Source organism: Piliocolobus tephrosceles, chromosome 1 (genome assembly GCF_002776525.5).
Source record: "Piliocolobus tephrosceles isolate RC106 chromosome 1, ASM277652v3, whole genome shotgun sequence".
NCBI classification, from domain to species: domain Eukaryota; kingdom Metazoa; phylum Chordata; class Mammalia; order Primates; family Cercopithecidae; genus Piliocolobus; species Piliocolobus tephrosceles.
The window spans coordinates 22,041,782-22,052,908 of record NC_045434.1 but is presented as its reverse complement, the minus strand read 5'-3'; positions in this window follow the sequence as shown (position 1 = coordinate 22,052,908).

Sequence of the window (11,127 nt, the reverse complement as noted above, 5' to 3'; positions counted from 1 at the left end):
TATGTGCCACATTTTCTTAATCCAGTCTGTCACTGATGGACATTTGGGTTGATTCCAAGTCTTTGCTATTGTGAATAGTGCCGCAATAAACATACGTGTGCATGTGTCTTTGTAGTAGCATAATTTATAATCCTTTGGGTATATACCCAGTAGTGGGATGGCTGGGTCATATGGTACATCTAGTTCTAGATCCTTGAGGAATTGCCATACTGTTTTCCATAATGGTTGAACTAGTTTACAATCCCACCAACAGTGTAAAAGTGTTCCTATTTCTCCACATCCTCTCCAACACCTGTTGTTTCCTGATTTTTTAATGATTGCCATTCTAACTGGTGTGAGATGGTATCTCATTGTGGTTTTGATTTGCATTTCTCTGATGGCCAGTGATGATGAGCATTTTTTCATGTGTCTGTTGGCTGTATGAATGTCTTCTTTTGAGAAATGTCTGTTCATATCCTTTCCCCACTTTTTGATGGGGTTGTTTGTTTTTTTCTTGTATATTTGTTTGAGTTCTTTGTAGATTCTGGATATTAGCCCTTTGTCAGATGAGTAGATTGCAAAAATTTTCTCCCATTCTGTAGGTTGCCTGTTCACTCTGATGGTAGTTTCTTTTGCTGTGCAGAAGCTCTTTAGTTTAATTAGATCCCATTTGTCAATTTTGGCTTTTGCTGCCGTTGCTTTTGGTGTTTGAGACATGAAGTCCTTGCCCATGCCTATGTCCTGAATGGTACTACCTAGATTTTCTTCTAGGGTTTTTATGGTATTAGATCTAACATTTAAGTCTCTAATCCATCTTGAATTAATCTTCGTATAAGGAGTAAGGAAAGGATCCAGTTTCAGCTTTCTACTTATGGCTAGCCAATTTTCCCAGCACCATTTATTAAATAGGGAATCCTTTCCCCATTTCTTGTTTTTGTCAGGTTTGTCAAATATCAGATGGTTGTAGATGTGTGGCATTATTTCTGAAGGCTCCGTTCTGTTCCATTGGTCTATATCTCTGTTTTGGTACCAGTACCATGCTGTTTTGGTTACTGTAGCCTTGTAGTATAGTTTGAAGTCAGGTAGCGTGACGCCTCCGGCTTTGTCCTTTTGACTTAGGATTGTCTTGGCAATACGGGCTCTTTTTTGGTTCCATATGAACTTTAAAGCAGTTTTTTCCAATTCGGTGAAGAAACTCATTGGTAGCTTGATGGGGATAGCATTGAATCTATAAATAACCTTGGGCAGTATGGCCATTTTCACAATATTGATTCTGCCTATCCATGAGCATGGTATGTTCTTCCATTTGTTTGTGTCCTCTTTGATTTCACTGAGCAGTGGTTTGTAGTTCTCCTTGAAGAGGTCCTTTACATCCCTTGTAAGTTGGATTCCTAGGTATTTGATTCTCTTTGAAGCAATTGTGAATGGAAGTTCATTCCTGATTTGGCTCTCTGCTTGTCTGTTACTGGTGTATAAGAATGCTTGTGATTTTTGCACATTAATTTTGTATCCTGAGACTTTGCTGAAGTTGCTTATCAGCTTAAGAAGATTTTGGGCTGAGACGATGGGGTTTTCTAAATACACAATCATGTCATCTGCAAACAGGGACAATTTGACTTCCTCTTTTCCTAACTGAATACCCTTGATTTCTTTCTCTTGCCTGATTGCCCTAGCCAGAACTTCCAACACTATGTTGAATAGGAGTGGTGAGAGAGGGCATCCCTGTCTTGTGCCAGTTTTCAAAGGGAACTTTTCCAGTTTTTGCCCATTCAGTATGATATTAGCTGTGGGTTTGTCATAAATAGCTCTTATTATTTTGAGGTACGTTCCATCAATACCGAATTTGTTGAGCGTTTTTAGCATGAAGGGCTGTTGAATTTTGTCAAAAGCCTTTTCTGCATCTATTGAGATAATCATGTGGTTCTTGTCTTTGGTTCTGTTGATATGCTGGATTATGTTGATTGATTTGCGAATGTTGAACCAGCCTTGCATCCCAGGGATGAAGCCCACTTGATCATGGTGGATAAGCTTTTTGATGTGCTGCTGAATCCGGTTTGCCAGTATTTTATTGAGGATTTTTGCATCGATGTTCATCAGGGAGATTGGTCTAAAATTCTCTTTTTTTGTTGTGTCTCTGCCAGGCTTTGGTATCAGGATGATGTTGGCCTCGTAAAATGAGTTAGGGAGGATTCCCTCTTTTTCTATTGATTGGAATAGTTTCAGAAGGAATGGTACCAGCTCCTCCTTGTACCTCTGGTAGAATTCAGCTGTGAATCCATCTGGTCCTGGGCTTTTTTTGGTGGGTAGGCTATTAATTGTTGCCTCAATTTCAGAGGCTGCTATTGGTCTATTCAGGGATTCAACTTCTTCCTGGTTTAGTCTTGGGAGAGTGTACGTGTCCAGGAAATTATCCATTTCTTCTAGATTTTCTAGTTGATTTGCGTAGAGGTGTTTATAGTATTCTCTGATGGTAGTTTGTATTTCTGTGGGGTCGGTGGTGATATCCCCTTTATCATTTTTTATTGCGTCTATTTGATTCCTCTCTCTTTTCTTCTTTATTAGCCTTGCTAGCGGTCTGTCAATTTTGTTGATCTTTTCAAAAAACCAACTCCTGGATTCATTGATTTTTTGGAGGGTTTTTTGTGTCTCTATCTCCTTCAGTTCTGCTCTGATCTTAGTTATTTCTTGCCTTCTGCTAGCTTTTGAATGTGTTTGCTCTTGCCTCTCTAGTTCTTTTAATTGTGATGTTAGAGTGTCAATTTTCGATCTTTCCTGCTTTCTCTTGTGGGCACTTAGTGCTATAAATTTCCCTCTACACACTGCTTTAAATGTGTCCCAGAGATTCTGGTATGTTGTATCTTTGTTCTCATTGGATTCAAAGAACATCTTTATTTCTGCTTTCATTTCGTTATGTACCCAGTAGTCATTCAGGAGCAGGTTGTTCAGTTTCCATGTAGTTGAGCGGTTTTGATTGAGTTTCTTAGTCCTGAGTTCTAGTTTGATTGCACTGTGGTCAGAGAGACAGTTTGTTATAATTTCTGTTCTTTTACATTTGCTGAGGAGTGCTTTACTTCCAATTATGTGGTCAATTTTGGAATAAGTGTGATGTGGTGCTGAGAAGAATGTATATTCTGTTGACTTGGGGTGGAGAGTTCTATAGATGTCTATTAGGTCCGCTTGGTGCAGAGATGAGTTCAATTCCTGGATATCCTTGTTAACTTTCTGTCTCGTTGATCTGTCTAATGTTGACAGTGGAGTGTTGAAGTCTCCCATTATTATTGTATGGGAGTCTAAGTCTCTTTGTAAGTCTCTAAGGACTTGCTTTATGAATCTGGGTGCTCCTGTATTAGGTGCATATATATTTAGGATAGTTAGCTCTTCCTGTTGGATTGATCCCTTTACCATTATGTAATGGCCTTCTTTGTCTCTTTTGATCTTTGATGGTTTAAAGTCTGTTTTATCAGAGACTAGGATTGCAACCCCTGCTTTTTTTTGTTCTCCATTTGCTTGGTAGATCTTCCTCCATCCTTTTATTTTGAGCCTATGTATGTCTCTGCATGTGAGATGGGTCTCCTGAAGACAGCAGACTGATGGGTCTTGACTCTTTATCCAGTTTGCCAGTCTGTGTCTTTTAATTGGAGCATTTAGTCCATTTACATTTAAGGTTAATATTGTTATGTGTGATCTTGATCCTGCCATTATGATATTAACTGGTTATTTTGCTCATTAGTTGATGCAGTTTCTTCCTAGGCTCGATGGTCTTTACATTTTGGCATGTTTTTGCAATGGCTGGTACCGGTTGTTCCTTTCCATGTTTAGGGCTTCCTTCAGGGTCTCTTGTAAGGCAGGCCTGGTGGTGACAAAATCTCTAAGCATTTGCTTATCTGTAAAGAATTTTATTTCTCCTTCACTTATGAAACTTAGTTTGGCTGGATATGAAATTCTGGGTTTAAAATTCTTTTCTTTAAGAACGTTGAATATTGGCCCCCACTCTCTTCTGGCTTGTAGAGTTTCTGCCGAGAGATCTGCTGTCAGTCTGATGGGCTTCCCTTTGTGGGTAACCCGACCTTTCTCTCTGGCTGCCCTTAAGATTTTTTCCTTCATTTCAACTTTGGTGAATCTGGCAATTATGTGTCTTGGAGTTGCTCTTCTGGAGGAGTATATTTGTGGCGTTCTCTGTATTTCCTGAATTTGAATGTTGGCCTGGCCTGCTAGGTTGGGGAAGTTCTCCTGGATGATATCCTGTAGAGTGTTTTCCAATTTGGTTCCATTTTCCCCCTCACTTTCAGGCACCCCAATCAGACGTAGATTTGGTCTTTTGACATAATCCCATGCTTCTTGCAGGCTTTGTTCATTTCTTTTTCTTCTTTTTTCTTTTGGTTTCTCTTCTCGCTTCATTTCATTCATTTGATCCTCAATCGCTGATACTCTTTCTTCCAGTTGATCGAGTCGGTTACTGAAGCTTGTGCATTTGTCACGTATTTCTCGTGACATGGTTTTCATCTCTGTCATTTCATTTATGACCTTCTCTGCATTAATTAGTCTAGCTGTCAATTCTTCCACTCTTTTTTCAAGATTTTTAGTTTCTTTGCGCTGGGTACGTAATTCCTCCTTTAGCTCTGAGAGGTTTGATGGACTGAAGCCTTCTTCTCTCATCTCATCAAAATCATTCTCTGACCAGCTTTGATCCGTTGCTGGCGATGGGCTGTGCTCCTTTGCAGGAGGAGATGCGCTCTTATTTTTTGAATTTCCAGCTTTTCTGCCCTGCTTTTTCCCCATCTTTGTGGTTTTATCTGTCACTGGTCTTTGATGATGGTGACGTACTGATGGGGTTTTGATATAGGTGTCCTTCCTGTTTGATAGTTTTCCTTCTGACTGTCAGGACCCTCAGCTATAGGTCTGTTGGAGATTGCTTGAGGTCCACTCCAGACCCTGTTTGCCTGGGTATCAGCAGCAGAGGTTGCAGAAGATAGAATATTGCTGAACAACTAGTGCACCTGTCTGATTCTTGCTTTGGAAGCTTCCTCTCAGGGGTGTACTCCACCCTGTGAGGTGTGGGGTGTCAGACTGCCCCTAGTGGGGGATGTCTCCCAGTTAGGCTACTCAGGGGTCAGTGACCCACTTGAGCAGGCAGACTGCCCCTTCTCAGATCTCACCCTCCATGTTGGGAGATCCACTGCTCTCTTCAAAGCTGTCAGACAGAGTCGTTCGCGTTTCACAGGCTTCTGCTCCTTTAGCTGAGTCCTGTCCCCAGAGGCGCAGTCTACAGAGACAGGCAGGTTTCCTTGAGCTGCTGTGAGCTCCACCCAGTTCGAGCTTCCCAGCGGCTTTATTTACCTACTTAAGCCTCAGCGATGGCGGGCGCCCCTCCCCCAGCCTCGCTGCTGCCTTGCGGTTAGATTGCCGCAGACTGCTGTGTTAGCAAGGAGGGAGGCTCCGTGGGCGTGGGACCCTCCCGGCCAGGTGTGGGATATAATCTCCGGTGTGCCGGTGTTACAGCACAGTATTGGGGTGGGAGTTACCCGATTTTCCAGGTGTTGTGTGTCTCAGTTCCCCTGGCTAGGAAAAGGGACTCCCTTCCCCCTCGCGCTTCCCAGGTGAGGCGATGCCTCGCCCTGCTTCAGCTCTCACTGGTCGGGCTGCAGCAGCTGACCAGCACCGATTGTCCAGCACTCCCGAGTGAGATGACCCCAGTACCTCAGTTGAAAATGCAGAAATCGCCGGTCTTCTGTGTCGCTCGCGCTGGGAGATGCAGACTGAAGCTGTTCCTATTCGGCCATCTTGCTTTTATCAATAATGGGAGACTTTAACACCCCACTGTCAATATTAGACAGATCAACAAGACAGAAAATTAACAAGGTTATCCAGGACTTGAACTCAGCTCTGGACCAAGCAGACCTAATAGACATCTACAGAACTCTCCACCCCAAATCAACAGAATATACATTCTTCTCAGCACCACATCACACTTTTTCTAAAATTGACCACATAATTAGAAGTAAAACACTCCTCAGCAAATGCAAAAGAATGGAAATCATAGCAAACAATCTCTCAAACCACAGTGCAATCCAATTAGAACTCAGGAAATAAGAAATAACTCAAAACCACACAACTACATGGAAACTGAGCAACCTGCTCCTGAATGACTACTGGGTAAATAATGAAATGACGGCAGAAATAAAGGTGTTCTTTGAAACCAATGAGAATGAAGACACAACGTACCAGAATCTGTGAGACACATTTAAAGCAGTGTGTAGAGGGAAATTTATAGCACTAAATGCCCACAAGAGTAAGCAGGAAAGATCTAAAATCGATACCCTAACATCACAATTAAAAGAACTAGAGACGCAAGAGCAAACAAATTCAAACACTAGCAGAAGGCAAGAAATAACTAAGATCAGAGCAGAACTGAAGGAGATAGAGACACAAAAAACCCTTCAAAAAAACAATGAATCCAGGAACTGGGTTTTTGAAAAGATCAACAAAATTGATAGACTGCTAGCCAGGCTAATAAAGAAGAAAAGAAAGAAGAATGAAATAGACACAATAAAAAATAATAAAAGGGATATCACCACCCATCCCACAGAAATACAAACTACCATCAGAGAATATTATAAGCACCTCTATGCAAATAAACTAGAAAATCTAGAGGAAATGGATAACTCCTAGACACATACACCCTCCCAAGACTAAACCAGGAAGAAGTTGAATCTCTGAACAGACCAATAATAGATTCTGAAATTGAGGCAAAAATTAATAGCCTACCAACCAAAACCAGGACCAGATGGATTCATAGCCGAATTCTACCAGAGGTACAAAGAGGAGCTGGTACCATTCCTTCTGAAACTATTCCAATCAATAGAAAAAGAGGGAATCCTTCCTAACTTATTTTATGAGGCCAGCATCATCCTGATACCAAAGCCTGGCAGGGACACAAGAAAAAAAGAGAATTTTAGGCCAATATCTTCTGATGAACATCAATGCGAAAATCCCCAATAAAATACTGGCAAACTGAATCCAGCAGCACATGAAACAGCTTATCCACCACAATCAAGTTGACTTCATCCCTGGGATGCAAGGCTGGTTCAACATATGCAAATCAATAAATGTAATCCATCACATACACAGAATCCAAGACAAAAACCACATGGTTATCTCAATAGATGCAGAAAAGGCCTGTGACACAACTCAACAGCCTTTCATGCTAAAAACTCTCAATAAACTAAGTATTGATGGAACATATCTTAAAATAATAAGAGTTATTTATGACAAACCCACAGCCAATATCATACTGAATGGGCAAAAACTGGAAGCATTCCCTTTGAAAACTGGCAGAAGGCAAGGATGCCCTCTCTCACCACTCCTATTTAACATAATATTGGAAGTTCTTGCCAGGGCAATCAGGCAAGAGAAAGAAATAAAGTGTATTCAACTAGGAAAAGAGGAAGTTAAATTGTCTCTGTTTGCAGATGACATGATTGTATATTTAGAAAACCCCATCGTCTCAGCCCAAAATCTCCTTAAGTTGATAAGCAACTTCAGCAAAGTCTCAGGATTCAAAATCAATGTGCAAAAATCACAAGCATTCCTATACACCAAGAATAGACAGAGAGCCAAATTATGAGTGAAATCCCATTCACAATTACTACAAAGAGAATAAAATACCTAGGAATCCAACTTACAAGGGATGTGAAGGACCTCTTCAAGGAGAACCACAAATCACTGCTCAATGAAATAAAGGAGAACACAAATAAATGGAAGAACATTCCATGCTCATGGATAGAAAGAATCAATACCGTGAAAATGGCCATAATGCCCAAGGTAATTTATAGATTCAATGCTATCCCCATCAAGCTACCACTGACTTTCTTCACAGAATTGGAAAAAAGTACTTTGAAGTTCATATGGAACCAAAAAAGAGCCCACATAGCCAAGACAATCCCAAGCAGAAAGGGCAAAGCTGGAGACATCATGCTAACTGACTTCAAACTTTACTACAAGGCTACAGTAACCAAAACAGCATGGTACTGGTATCAAAACAGATATATAGACCAATGGAACAGAACAGAGGTCTCAGAAATAACACCACACATATACAACCATCTGATTTTTGTCAAAGCTGACAAAAATAAGCAATGGGGAAAGGATTCCCTATTTAATAAATAGTGCTGGGAAAACTGGCTAGCAATATGTAGAAAGCTGAAACTGGATCCCTTCCTTACACTTTACACAAAAATGTATTAAAGATGGATTAAAGACTTAAATGTAAAACCTAAAACCATAAAAACCCTAGAAGAAAACCTAGGCAATACCATTCAGTACATAGGCATGGGCAAAGACTTCATGATTAAAACACCAAAAACAATGGCAACAAAAGCCAAACTAGACAAATGGGATCTAATTAAACTAAAGGGCTTCTGCACAACAAAAGAAGCTATCATCAGAGTGAACAGGCAACCTACAGAATGAGAGAAAATCTTTGCAATCTATCCACGTGACAAACGGCTAATACCAAGAATCTACAAGAACTTAAAGAAATTTGCAAGAAAAAAAAAAACTACCCCATCAAAAAGTGGGCAAAGGATTTGAACAGACACTTCTCAAAAGAAGACATTTGTGCAGCCAACAGACATATGAAAAAATGTTCATCGTCACTGGTCATCAGAGAAATGCAAATCAAGACCGCAATGAGATATCGTCTCACACCAGTTAGAATGGCAATCATTAAAAAGTCAAGAAACAGATCCTGGAGAGGATGGGAAGAAATAGAATTACTTTTACACTGCTGGTGGGTGTGTAAATTAGTTCAACCATTGTGGAAGAGAGTGTGGCAATTCCTCAAGGATCTAGAACTAGAAATACCATTTGACCCAGAAATCCCATTACTGAGTATATACCCAAAGGATTATAAATCATGCTACATAAAGACACATGCACACGTATGTTTATCGTGGCACTATTCACACTAGCAAAGACTTGGAACCAACCCAAATGTCCATCAATAGACTGGATTAAGAAAATGTGGCACATATACCCCATGGAATACTATGCAGCCATAAAAAAGGATGAGTTCATGTCCCTTGCAGGGACATGGATGAAGCTGGAAACCATCATTCTCAGCAAAATATCACAAGGACAGAAAACCAAACACCGCATGTTGTCACTCATAAGTGGGAGCTGAACAATGAGAACACATGGACACAGTGAGGGGACCATCACACATGGGGGCCTCTTGGGCGGTGTGGGAGATAGGGGAGGGATAGCGTTAGGAGAAATACCTAATGTAAATGATGAGTTGATGGGTGCAGCAAATCAACATGGCATATGTATACCTATGTAACAAATCTGCACGTTGTGCTCATGTACCCTAGAGCTTAAAGTATATATATATTTTTTAAAAAGTATATACCTTAATTTTAAAAATATTGCTTAAAAATGCTAGCAATCATCTGAGCCTTAAGGTGTAATCCTTTTGCTGGTGGGGGCGCTCGCCTTGATGTTGATGCCTGTTGACAGATCAGGATGATGTTGCTGAAGGTCGAGGTGGCTATGGGAATTTCCTAAAATAAGACAACAAAGAAACTTGCTGCATTAATTGTCTTTTCTTTCACACAAAAGTTTTATCTGTAGCATATCATTGTTTGATAGCATTTTACCCATGGTAGAATTTTTTTTTTCAAAGTTGAAGTGAATCTTCTGAAGCTTTGCTGCTGCTTTATCCAATAAGTTTATGGAGCATTGTAAATACTTTATTGTCATTTCAGCAATGTTAAAACATCTTTATCAATAATACATTCCATTTCAATAAACCACTTTCTTTGTTCACCCACAAGAAGCAACTCCTCATCTGTTAAAGTCTTATCAAGAGATGGCAGTAATTCGCTCACATCTTCAGACTCCATTTCTACTTCTAGTTCTTTTGCTATTTCTATACATCTGCAGTTACTTCCTCTACTGAAGTCTTGAACCCCTCAAAGTCATCTATAAGGACTAAAATCAAGTTTTTCTAAACTTCTGTTAATGTTGGTATTTTAACCTTCCTCCATGAATCATGCGTGTTCTTGATGGAATCTACAATAGTGAACCCCTTTTGGTTTTCAATGTACTTTGTCCAAATCCATCAGAGGAATCACTATGCATGTTAGTTATCATCTTATAAGATATGTTTCTTAACTAATGAGATTTGAAAGTCAAAATTACGCTAACTGTGAACTGCAAAATGGATGTTGTGTTGGCAGGCATGGAAACGACATTCATCTCTTTGTACATCTCAATCAGAGCTCTTGGGTGACCACGTGCGTTGTCAATGAGCAATAATACTTTGAAAGGAATCTCCTTTTTTCCTGAGCAGTAGGTCTCAATTATGGAATTAAAATATTCAGTAAACCATGCTGTAAACAGATGTTCTGTCATCCAGGCTTTGTTCCATTGATAGAGGTTAGACAAAGTAGATGTAGCATAATTTTTAGGGGCCATGGGATTTTCTGAATGGTAAATAAACATTGGTTTCAACTTCAGGTTACCAGGTACATTAATTAGCCCCCCATAAGAGAGTCAGCCTGTCCTTGGAAGCTTTGAAGCCAGACATTGAATTCTTTCTAGCTATGAAAGTCCTAGATGGCATCTTCTTCCAATACAAGGTGATTTTGTCTACGCTGAAGATTTGTTGAGTGTAGCCACCTTGATTAATTATCTTAGCTAGATTTTCTGGATAACTTGTTGCAGCTTCTACATCAGCACCTGTCCCTTCACTTTGGACTTCCGTGTTACGGAGATAGCTTCTTTCCTTAAACCTCATGAATCAATTTCTGTGAGTTTCAAACCTTTCTTCTGCAGCTTCCTTACTTATCTCAGCCTTCATAGAATTAAAAAGAGTTAGGGTCTTAATATGGAATAGGCTTTGGCTTAAGGGAAAGTTGTGGCTGGTTTAATTATCTATCCAGACCGTTAAAACTTTCTTCATATCAGCAATAAGCCTGTTTCACTTTATTATTGTTCATGTGTTTACCGGAGTAGCACTTTCAATTTCTTTCAATAACTTTTTCTTTGCATTCGCAACTTGGCTGTTTGTCATAAGAGACTTGGCTGTTGCCCTGTCTCAGCTTTTGACATGCTTTCTTACTAAGCTTAAGCTTAAGGAAGAGACAG